Genomic DNA, 12,499 nt, shown 5'->3' with positions numbered 1-12,499 from the left:
CGAAGCCTGACTAATACCACAGTTTCCTTAAAATAGATTAGCTGCCTCATTGTGGGTGTTGAAGGTATGTCGGCTTCTGTCTTCCAAGATACGACGGTTTAGACCGGCTAATGTAGAAGCATCTTCTGATAGTTTTGGCGAACTGACAATGGCAGCACTCTCTCACATAAGAAGAAAATTATAGGAGCAAGCAAACTAACTGTATAATTCTGAAAGGCAAAAATCTGTGTTGACAACCAAAGCAGTTGGTCTCTATTTGTACACCATGGGGGAGAAAGGAGGAGCTTCCAGCCAAGGCTAGCAACCAATGCCCATTACTCCTGCAAAACTACTAGAGTAATACACAAAATTGATGGGGATTCAATCTATGAGTTACACACTATACACCTGTGTGTATATACATATCTGCAGTAGACTTGGCCTAAAAAGATTAGGTTGGTGGACCACCAAACGGCCCAGCCCAAACCTAACCTATTTCAATAAGCCTCAAGCCCAAGCCCAAGATTTACGACCTATGACCCATAACCCACGGATCACTAACTCGGACCCGGCACGGTCCGAGAGGGCGGGTGGCACCCACACACGCGCTTGTGGTAATTTTTCCATAACCAACTTGGACCATAGTTTTGGCCCAAGCCCATCCTTGAAGCATCCATAACTCCCTTCCTTCAAAAAATTTGGATGCCCAAAAGGGCTCATGCCCTTATCAAAATCTTGAGGTTTAAATACCCATCAAAGTTTTCCTCTACAATTAATGTGGGATTGGTAGTTATATATAATTTCCAATACCTCATTCATGAGGCCAACTTTATAAGACAATTTCTCATTCAATTCTTAATGGTTTTTGGTCATTCTTTTTGTGGTGTAAAGATCTTGATATAAAAAATCTAAACACATTAAATCCCACCTAAACCAATGGTTGGAACCTACTTTAATTTCTCATTAAAGTCACCATAAAACCATTTGTTCCAACAATCCCCCACATGAATAAAAATTGAACGAATAAAGAAAAAGAACAATGTTTACAACAAAGACTCGGAGAGAGAGCACAGAGACTAACCCTGCATCAGAAAAAGTAGTTGTTGGCCTTGAACCTTTCATAGTGAAAGCCTATCGAATTTATTAGCTGACCAATGAACATGATGTCTTGAACTATTATGTCGTTTGTGTAAACTGAGACAATAAACCTAGTCCAACCATTGTTCTTGTTCTCACTAGTGTGTCCGGTATAGCCCTAGAACACTAGCCTAGTTTAGTGAGTGTTTTTAAAGAATTCAGCCTTACCAATTCTTAAAGAAGCGGCCTCACTTCGCATTCACATAGGTGACCTATATAAGATATCACATTATACCATGGTTGATCATTCATATCACTTAGGTCATTAAAAGCATTAGTTTAACCTTCCACCGTTACAGGGTATCACTATACAAAAGAATGGGTCAAGAGGATTTAGTTCTTCAGTGACTCACCCGTTACACGAAATTAGGTTGTCCCTTTGAACCTAGATCTTGGGATCTCCAGTCAACTAGGTTGGGTTTTCCGTTCTAGTAACATTACTAAAAGCTTTAACCCTATTCCTCTTGACAACGTTTCTACTAACTGTCGAGTTAACCCTTTGATTAGTAGATCCGCAATGTTGTCCTTAGACTTTACGTAGTCTAGAGAGACAACTCCATTAGAGAGTAGTTATCATATGGAATTATGTTTACGACGGATATGTCTAGACTTTCCATTATACATATTACTCTATGCTCGTCCAATCGCTGATTGGCTATCACAATGAATACAAATAGCAGGCACAAGTTTCGGCCAATTTGGAATATCCTCAATGAACTGGAGAAACCATTCAGCTTCTTTAGTTGCTTTATCCAAAACAATAAACTCAGATTCCATCGTTGATCTCGATATACACATTCGCTTTGATGATTTCCAAGACACAGCTGCCCCTCCGAGGGTAAACACATAACCACTAGTAGATTTAGAGTCCTTTATATCAGATATCCAATTAACGTCACTATACCCTTCTAGTATCGCTGGGTATCTAGTATAATGTAGCCCATAATCCCGGGTGTAGCGTAGATAACCTAACACCCACATAATGCGCCTCCAATGAGTAGCATTCGGATTACTCATGTATCTACTAAGCCTGCTAACAGAGTAGGCTATATCCGGCCTTGTGTAACTCATCAGATACATTAAACTTCCAATGACTCGAGAATATTCTAGCTGAGAGACCCTCTAACCATTATTCTTGGTCAAATGTAGACTCACGTCTACCGGTGTCCTAGACACACTTGTATCTGATTTATCAAATTTCTCAAGTATTTTCTCAACATAGTGAGACTGAGAAAGTACAATACCACTAGATGTTTTGGTAATCATAATACCCAGAATTACAAGGCCCATATCTTTCATGTCAAACTTGGAGTTTAACAATCTCTTTGTAGTTCTAATCATTTCATCATTACTACCAACAATGAGTACATTATCAACGTATAGACACAAAATGGCATAACCTTTGTCAGTGTCTTTGACATATACACATTTGTCACACTCATTGATTTTGAACCCATTTGACAACATAGCATAGTCAAACTTCTCATACCATTGTTTAAGAGCTTGCTTCAAGCCATACAATGATTTTGACAAGCTTACAAACTTTCTTATTTTGTCTTGGAGCTGAAAACCCCTCAGGTTGCTCCGTGTAGATTTCTTCATTCAAATCTCCATTTAAGAAAGCTGTCTTTACATCCATCAGATGTATCTCCAGAACACGTAAATATGCAATCACCATGCAAATGGATGTAATCCTTGTCACAGGCGAATATGTATCAAAGTAATTCAGACCTTCTCGTTGCCTGTATCCTTTGATAACTGGCCTAGTTTTATACTTATCCACTTGCTCCCCAATAGGAATGGCAACGGGGCGGGGCGGGGCCGGGGATCACTCTCTCCGTCCCCGATCCATGATGGTCAAATTTTCCCCGGCCTCGGCCCCGATCCTTGACTGGGAAGTCATCACCGCCCCTACCCCCACCCCCTAACGGGGATCGGGTTTCCCCGACCCCAAACATTCCCTGGCCAAAAAAAAAAAAAAAAAACCTTCAAAAAAATACAACAACAACTATGTAAATTAGATCTGAAATTTGTGTAGAGTCCACCAAATCAAATCCAATAGAGAGAATATAATCAATGGAATATTCAAGAAATTAACAAAGAATATAAATTACATTAGTGTGTCTATATGTACACACCATAACACATTTATTTCCTTTGGTAGACCAAAACAAAAAATTGAAAATAGAGCTCCTTCAGTTTCTTCTTCAGCTTGCTCAACTACCTCGGCACTACGATAACTGCCGAAATCAAGTTATTATTCGATGATAACGGAGTCGCCACCTCAACCGCCGTTTAATGAGACAGATCTGAAACAAATTTGAAATTTGTGAAACAGATCTGAGACAGATCTGAACCAGATCTAAAAAAAAAAAAATCTGATCGGCGATGCGAGACGCGGTGGTGGTGAGAGACGCTGTGGTGGTGGTGGTGGTGGTGCGAGGTGGACGACGGTGGTGGTCGGCAACGTCAAGAAGAGAGGGAGTGGATGAGAGACGCGGTGGTGGTGGTGGTGGGAGCTGGATGGCGTTGGTGGTGTATCTGAGAGAGAGAGAGAAGGCAATGAGTGAGGTAAAGAGACACGGCTCTGAGAGAGAGGTGAGTGAGACCTGCTTAGTTTGGAAATGGATTTTATGCTTTGATTATATATATATATATAGGGGTAAAATAGTAATTTCATATCGGAGATAAACCGGGGAACGGGGAACGGGGACGGGGTCGGGCCGATTACGGGGCTGTGACACTTATCCCCGTCCCCGGCCTGAATCTGTTCGGGGATTGATTTTTGAACACCATCCCCATTCCGTCGGGAGTATTTTTCGGGAAAAACCCGTTCAATTCGGGGTCGGGGGGTCGGGTCCCCATCGGCCGGGTTCAAATTGCCATCCCTACTCCCCAAGGCCTTACTCCCTGGAGGTAGATCAAACAACTCCCAAGTATGGTTCTGTAAGACGGAGTCAATCTCACTCATAATTATTTCTTTCCACAAAGGACTTTCAAATGAAGTCATGGCTTCATGGAAAGTTCGAGATTCTCCCTCTAACATATAAGTCAAGAAGTCCGGATCAAAGGACTTTGCAGTCTTAACCCTTTTACTCCTTCTTGGCTCATCTACTTCCTCAGCTTGATCATCGACTTGATCATCTGCGTGATCATCTATGTGATCATTGTCACCTTCAACCTCTTTCATGGAACTCGGAACCCCTTCTTGGAAATGACACGAAAATACATTTTTAAAGAAAGATGCATGTCGTGATTCCATGATAATATTCTTGTGCATATCTAGAATAGCAGACTTAAACACAAGAAATCAATATGCACTGTTGTTATGTGCATAATCATTGAGTACAAAGTCAACAGATTTTTAGGCTTATCCTAACCCTTTTGGGTTTAAGTATTACCACATTTTGCATGACACCCCCACATTTGTAGAATTTATACAAAGGCTTTTGGCCTTTTCCAAAAATTCATACAGGATCTTTAAAAAATTCATTGTGTCACAATGATTATGAAACTCTCAAAATCATATCATAGTAAATACATTCCCAAAATGTTATCAACCGAATTAGGTACCCAAACATATTTGGTCCAACCTATCACTTTGAAGCCAATAGCCTTACTATTAGGAAACACAAATCCAGTGTTCAATAGTCTATTATTCGGAACTTCATAACATGGCCAGTAGTCTTATCACTAGGAATTACTAATTTCTCAGCATGTGTTTAGTAGACTTTCTACTACTAAAAATCACAATGTTTTAACATGCAATCAGTAGTCACTTTACTACTAGGAATCACAGCATCCTGACATAAGATCAATAGACTCTTTCATTACTAGGAATCATCATATCTTGTCATATGATTAGTAGCCTCTCCACTACTAGGAACCATCATACCTTGACATGTGATTAGTAATCTATTCACTACTAGGAACCACGATCTCATAACTGTGTAACCAGTGGTCTAACACTTCCTAGGAACCACCAGTTTTCTATCTCTGTGATCAGTGATCTTGTACTCACTAAGAGCCACCAATTTAAAAATATATTTGGAATTTAAAAATTCAAAAATATATTCACCCAACCCTAACGGGTTGTCTCATATTTTCTTTCAAGGAATGTCACATAGCAATCATATACGCTATAATTGGCACAAGGATAAGATACTAATCGCCTCTGATTAATTCAGAGGTATGATCATGCAATCTTATGATTTCCTTTAATAACACTTTATCTCTCTAGATCTTCCTTTAAGAACCTCGCAAGGCTTTAAGATTGGCAGGTAAAACAACATTTCCGTTGTCACCTCTTAAAGCCATTTCTAAAAAATCACAATAGAATTTCACTATTTTTCTTTTTAGACACTAAACTTAACACTGGAAAATCCAAAGTTTGAAATTTAATTCAAACTGATCTCACCACTTACCCTAGAATCGAACATGGTCAGGAAAGTTTCCAGGAAGACTGGAGGGGTCACACTAGTCCCACTTAAGACCCAGTTAACCTTAGACAACTTTCAAGAGCATGTTGACACCAAGTTCATGGTAAACAAATTTAGAATTAAGTTTTCCAAGGGATAAACCAGGTTCAAAACAAACCAATTCCCAAGCAAATAAAATTTGCTACCGAAATTACACCACTCATAAAAGTTAACTAGTACTCCCAGAACTGAGCCCATTATTTCTGAATAAAAATTAGAAATATTTTAGCTAATGCTAAAATTTGTTTTTTTTTTATCAAAACTAAAACACTTTGGAAATAATCAAATTATAACCAAAAACTTTCTCCAAACTTGATTTTCCAACACTTTGGGAATAAAATTATTAAACCCAAAGACTTCCTCAAACCCCAAATGTTTGAAACCAAATGTCTCGGTTGTCATTTCTGAACAAATAAGAAACACTCTTTAGCCAAGGCTAAACACTTGGTTTCTATTTCAGAAAATCAAACCAAGTTCCAAACTTACAAGTAATTTAAAAATTGCTAACCAAATTACAAACAATGTAAAAAATTGCTATAACAATTACACGCATATAAAATGCTTCCAACCTTACAAGCAAACAAATCTTACTTCTACAAAATGGCAAAAAAACCATAACTAGAACTCAAGCAAACAATTGCTGGAAATTTAGTGCGAAAAACATTTCAACACTTAGGTATTCCTGTTCAGCACAAAAGTTAGTAGTCTAAAATTTTGTTTTTACATCACCCAAATCCTATTCATTTGATTTTGTATTTGTTTTTATCCAATCCCTTTCACGTAGGTATTATTCCAAAGCAAGTTAGCAGAAAACACAAGAAAATACAAACCAAACAATCTAAAGAAACTGTAAATATAATCAATTACTTAAAACCATCTAGCAAACTATTTAATAATAAAAATTAACTAATTAAAATGCTAGGTGAGTTACAACAATAAACCGTAAGAGTTACACAATAAACCTATAACTCTAAGAATTAAATTAAAATTTAATAGTCATAAGTTATGAATGAAATTAATTCACAATAAACATTTAAATTATAACTCCAAATAAATAAACTAAATTAATAGGCAAGAGTACATGAAATTACTTCATAATATATATGTAAATAAACCTAGCAAATCACATGTAACTGATTCTAGAACAATTACATTGTAAATAACTCATGTTAACAATTCTAGAAATTAGGAAGCAATAAGCAATTAAAATCATGCAACTATTCTAGAAAAATTATAAGCATGTAACAGACTAAAAAAAACTAGGAAACAAAGAACATGCAAATTTCCTACAAATCTAAGATCTAAGAAACATATATATGATACTAGAAAAGTAGACACTAATTAGCATGTCACTAAAATAAATTTAAACACTTATGAGTATACAAATTATATTATAAAATTATAATATAAAATGACATGCAAAACATGGTAGGAAATCAAGAATCATGCTCATAAAATAAAATTATATTAGAACAAATAATAATACATATTATGCACTACTAAAAACCGAACTTTTTGCGACGGTCTCAAACGTCGCAAAAGGTCCATATATCGTTGCAAAAGACTTTTTGCAACGTAGCAGCGACGGAAAATGGGGGGTGGCAAAAAGGGGCGTGACAAAAAGTATTTGCGACAGTTACAAACCATCGCATTCTTGTAGCGATGGCTAATCAATAGTTTTTGCGATGGTTTCGCCTAACACATAAAAAGGGGAAAAATGGCATTTTTAGTGACGATGTTGATTGCCGTCACAAAAAACCTTTTTTAGTGACTATATTTGCCGTCGCAAAAGGTATTATTAGCGACGGTCTAAAACGTCGCCAAAAAAGTAGTATTAAGTTAATACCATAATGGCAAAAGTTTAAACCATCGCAAAAGATTTATTTGCGACAGTTGAAACCGTAGCAAAAGATTGGAACTAATATGTATATGCGACAGGTTAACCTGTCGCTAATAAAATATAAGGAAATAAGAATTACATTAGCAACAGTTTATTATTGTCGCAATAAAATTATTTTTTATAAAATCATATTTTATTAAATATTTCCTATACAAATTATTAATATTTTTAAAAATACATCCACATCCACATCCACACCCAATTCACATTCAAAAAATCATATACCAAGAATAATGTATGTACCTTGTAACAATTGTCAATCAAATATTATTTACAAAAATATATAAAATAATCTCTAACAATACTAATAATTTTTGAAATTCAAGAACTCAAATTTTTAGTATCGACAATAGAAATAAAAAAATAAAAAAATAAAAACAGATATAATGTAGCTTGTTTTGATATCAATAGTAAGCTCCCATATCGATATGCGAAGATATCACGTACTCAAAAGGTTTGCATCTGCAAAAAAAAAAACAAAAAAGAAAAAAAAAAATCGTCATTTACAACATAATTATTTTCAAGCTTACAGAAAATGTAAAACATTTGATATTTTTTTCAAAAAATAAATAAATAAATAAGATTGTAAACTCTAATATCGATATGCGAAGATATTATCACGTACTCAAAAGGGTTGCACCTGCAAAAAAAATTCAAAAAAAAAATCATTTACAATATAATTAATTTCAAGCTTACAGAAAATGTAAAACATTAGATATTTATTTCAATAAATAAATAAATAAGATTGTAACATATACATGAATCGAGCGCCACACAATGTATCTTCCCACAGCTTTTCTAACTGTTCTTAGACATCGGGATGTTGTTTCCAAAATAGCGTTCGGCTTGTTCGCTTTTAAAACAAAAACTTTGCAAAATCCAGGGCCAATTGGAACTCCATCAATTTCACATAACGGATCAACACTAATAAGAAGTCCCTCCGCCAATTGGACTCTTGGTATTACAGAACTCTCCAAAGAAACTTTAATTACATCCTACAATGATGATAATACTATTAAATATAGGCAATGATTGTACACATTGAGCTATAATCTATAGCAATAATCGAATAAACACAAAAAGAGTTTGTAAAGAAGAATTTTTGATCAAGATCCATCTTCTCCTACAAGTCATGTGTGCCAAGTATGTTGCGCGTGTCAAGTTTCATTGACATCTGAACCCGTTTGAGCATTTTAGTGTGTCAACCGGTTTAGAGTTATTAAGTAACAAGTTTTCATTAACGGAAATTAGGCTTTAAATTCAAAATCGAGAATCGATTTCGAGTTTCATCTTATCCTACAAGTCATGTGTGGCTAGTATGTTGTGTGTGTGAAGTTTCGTTGACATCCGAACCCGTTTGAGCATTTTAGTGTGTCAACCGGTTTAGAGTTAATAAGTAACAAGTTTTTATAAACGGAAATTAGGCTCTAGATTCAAAACCGAGAATCGGTTTCGAGTTCCATCTTATCCTACAAGATGTGTGCCAAGTATGTTGTGCGTGTCAAGTTTCATTGGCATCCGAACCCGTTTGAGCATTTTAGAGTGTTAACCGGTTTGAAAAAGAGTTATTAAGCAACAAGTTTTCATTAACGGAAATTAGGCTCTAGATTGAAAATTGGGAATCGGTTTCAAGTCCCTCTTATCCTACAAGTCATGGGTGCCTAGTATGTTGTGCGTGTCAAGTTTCGTTGACATCCGAACCCGTTTGAGCATTTTAGTGTGTCAACCGGTTTGAAAAAGAGTCATTAAGTAACAAGTTTTCATTAACGGAAATTAGGCTCTAGATTCAAAACCAGGAATCGGTTTCGAGCCCCGTCTTCTTCTACAAGCCATGTGTGCCGATTATGTTGTGCGTGTCAAGTTTTGTTTACATCCGAACCCGTTTAAGCATTTTAGCGTGTCATCCGGTTTGAAAAAGAGTTATTAAGTAATAAGTTTTCATTAACAGAAATTAGGCTCTAGATTCAAAACCTGGAATCGGTTTCGAGTCCCGTCTTATCCTACAAGTCATGTGTGGCTAGTATGTTGTGTGTGCCAGGTTTCGTTGACATCTGAACCCGTTTGAGCATTTTAGTGTGTCAACCGGTTTGAAAAGGAGTTATTATGTAACAAGTTTTCATTAACGAAAATTAGGCTCTAGATTCAAAACTGGGAATCGGTTTCGAGTCTTCTCCTACAAGTCATGTGTGGCTAGTATGTTGTGCGTGTCAAGTTCCATTGACATCCGAACCTGTTTGAGCATTTTAGTGCGTCATCCAGTTTGAAAAAGAGTTATTAACTAATAAGTTTTTATAAACTGAAATTAGGCTCTAGATTCAAAACCGGGAATCAGTTTCGAGTCCCGTCTTCTCCTACAAGTCATGTGTGCCTAATATGTTGTGTGTGTCAAGTTTCGTTGACATCCGAACCCATTTGGGCATTTTAGTGTATCAACCAATTTGAAAAAGAGTTATTAAGTAACAAGTTTTCATTAATGGAAATTAGGCTCTAGATTCAAAATCGGGAATCGGTTTCGAGTCCCGTCTTCTCCTACAAGTCATGTGTGCCTAGTATGTTTTACGTGTCAAGTTCCGTTGACATCCGAACTCGTTTGAGCATTTTAGTGCGTCATCCAGTTTGAAAAAGAGTTATTAACTAATAAGTTTTCATAAACTGAAATTAGACTCTAGATTCAAAACCGGGAATCGGTTTCGAGTCCCGTCTTCTCCTACAAGTCATGTGTGCCTAGTATGTTGTGCGTGTCAAGTTTCATTTACATCCGAACCCGTTTGAGCATTTTAGTGTGTTAACCGGTTTGAAAAAGAGTTATTAAGTAACAAGTTTTCATTAACAGAAATTAGGCTCTAGATTCAAAACTGGGAATCGGTTTCAAGTTTCGTCTTCTCCTACAAGTCATGTGTTCCTAGTATGTTGTGCGTGTCAAGTTTCGCTGACATCCGAACCCGTTTGAGCATTTTAGTGTGACAATCGGTTTGAAAAAGAGTTATTAAGTAACAAGTTTTCATAAATGGAAATTAGGCTCTAGATTCAAAGCCGGGAATCGGTTTTGAGTTCTGTCTTATCCTACAAGTCATGTGTGGCTAGTATGTTGTGCGTGTCAAGTTTCGTTGACATCCGAACCTGTTTGAGCATTTTAATGTGTCAACCGATTTGAAAAAGAGTTATTAAGTAACAAGTTTTCATTAACGGAAATTGGGTTCTAGATACAAAACTGGGAATCGGTTTCTAGTCCCGTCTTCTCCTATAAGTCATGTGTGCCTAGTATGTTGTACGTGTCAAGTTCCGTTGACATCTGAACCCGTTTGAGCATTTTAGTGCGTCTTCCAGTTTGAAAAAGAGTTATTAACTAATAAGTTTTCATAAACTGAAATTAGGCTCTAGATTCAAAACCAGGAATCAGTTTCGAGTCTCGACTTCTCCTACAAGTCATGTGTGCCTAGTATGTTATTTGTGTCAAGTTTTGTTGACATCCGAACCCATTTGGGCATTTTAGTATATCAACCAGTTTGAAAAAGAGTTATTAAGTAACAAGTTTTAATTAACGGAAATTAGGCTCTAGATTCAAAATCGGGAATCGGTTTCGAGTCATATCTTCTCCTACAAGTCATGTGTGCCTAGTATGTTGTGTGTGTCAAGTTCCGTTGACATCCGAACCCGTTTGAGCATTTTAGTGCGTCATCCAATTTGAAAAAGAGTTATTAACTAATAAGTTTTCATAAACTGAAATTAGGCTCTAGATTTAAAGCCGGGAATCGGTTTGGAGTCCTGTCTTCTCCTACAAGTCATGTGTGCCTACTATGTTGTGCGTGTCAAGTTTCGTTTACATGCAAACTCGTTTGAGCATTTTAGTGTGTCAACCAGTTTGGAGAAAAAGTTACAAAACGACAAATTTTGATAAACGACAAGTTTTCAAATTGTTTGAAAGTTTACCTCATCATTTGGTGGTGGTGTATGTGGGTTCTCATCGGCATCATAATCCGTAGGTTCACGGTGTCCACTCAATGCATTCGTTACCTATGATATTCATTGTATTCTTTGTTAATCATATTTATATTCAATGATATAATTGTGCTATAATTAGATATTTATAAAACATTTATTTATACCGAACCTGTTTGTTGTGAGTTGTACTCCTTTCATGGGACATAATAGCCAACATTTCATCTTTCATTTCTTGTATCTGTGTCGAAAGCTCTGTTCTCATCTCCTCCCTCAATTCCTCTCTAATCTCATCCCTCAGCTCTTGTCTCAACTCCGTACGAACCTGCTTTGTGAGCTCGGCAACAATCGATGACTGAGATCCTAACTGTGATGACTTAGATTTATCTCCATACACCATGCTCCAAGGCACATGCTTGCCGTAAATACGACAACATCCATGCCCATCTTCACCAACCACGTCGTGGAAAACACTATCTCGAGCATCTTCGGTAGTGCGGTAATCTTCAGGCAACATGGACAATTGGCGCTCAAACTCATCCTATAAATTAAAATAACAAGTACATATAATTAGGCAGTTCAAACAAAATCAAATATAAATACAAATTTAAGGATTTGAAAATACCATGGTTTGCCTAACATCAGGGTCAGTTTGATTGCGTGTATATTTCCAAACACTCATTTTATCCGTGGGCAACCCTTCAACAACCATCTGAAAATTTAAAAATTAATTATTATCGCAGTAATTTACATTCATATTGATATCTACCTAAATAATATATAACTTCCTTCAAATCTGAGTGAATGAAATACGTCCTGTTGTATGATTAATATAATGAAAGGAACGACTTCCAGCTTTGTGGACTGCAATGTCCTATAAAGTTTGCATAAATGTAAGTCGCAAGTATACAAAGTTAATAATTTTTCTAAAGATACGTGCTTTGTAATTAACTTATTTTATATACCTCTGCTTTCTTAGTCTTCCAATAATCAACAAGATCGTACCACTGTTCTAGAACAATTTGCGGAGGCACCATGTCTTTGATATTAGTATGATCCTTGTTAG

At 36.4% G+C, this 12,499-nt stretch overlaps 1 long non-coding RNA gene and 1 pseudogene across 1 annotated transcript; both read right to left on the bottom strand.

Annotated features, from left to right (window-relative positions):
- Nucleotides 1-1,746: 1,746 nt before the first annotated feature.
- On the bottom strand, nt 1,747-2,133 carry LOC145802533 (secreted RxLR effector protein 161 pseudogene; annotated as a pseudogene).
- A 5,563-nt stretch (nt 2,134-7,696) lies between these two features.
- LOC145803195 (uncharacterized) lies at nt 7,697-8,483 on the bottom strand. The gene is made up of 2 exons (XR_014345319.1): nt 8,120-8,483; nt 7,697-7,956 (listed from the first exon to the last, which is right to left on the bottom strand). It is a non-coding gene; the product is annotated as an uncharacterized LOC145803195 (long non-coding RNA).
- Nucleotides 8,484-12,499: the final 4,016 nt, after the last annotated feature.

The sequence above is a fragment of the Camellia sinensis genome, chromosome 11 (genome assembly GCF_055761805.1).
Source record: "Camellia sinensis isolate YWXY chromosome 11, ASM5576180v1, whole genome shotgun sequence".
Taxonomy (NCBI): Eukaryota; Viridiplantae; Streptophyta; class Magnoliopsida; order Ericales; family Theaceae; genus Camellia; species Camellia sinensis.
Note: the sequence above shows the minus strand (reverse complement) of the source record. Positions and strands in the feature narration are given on the sequence as shown.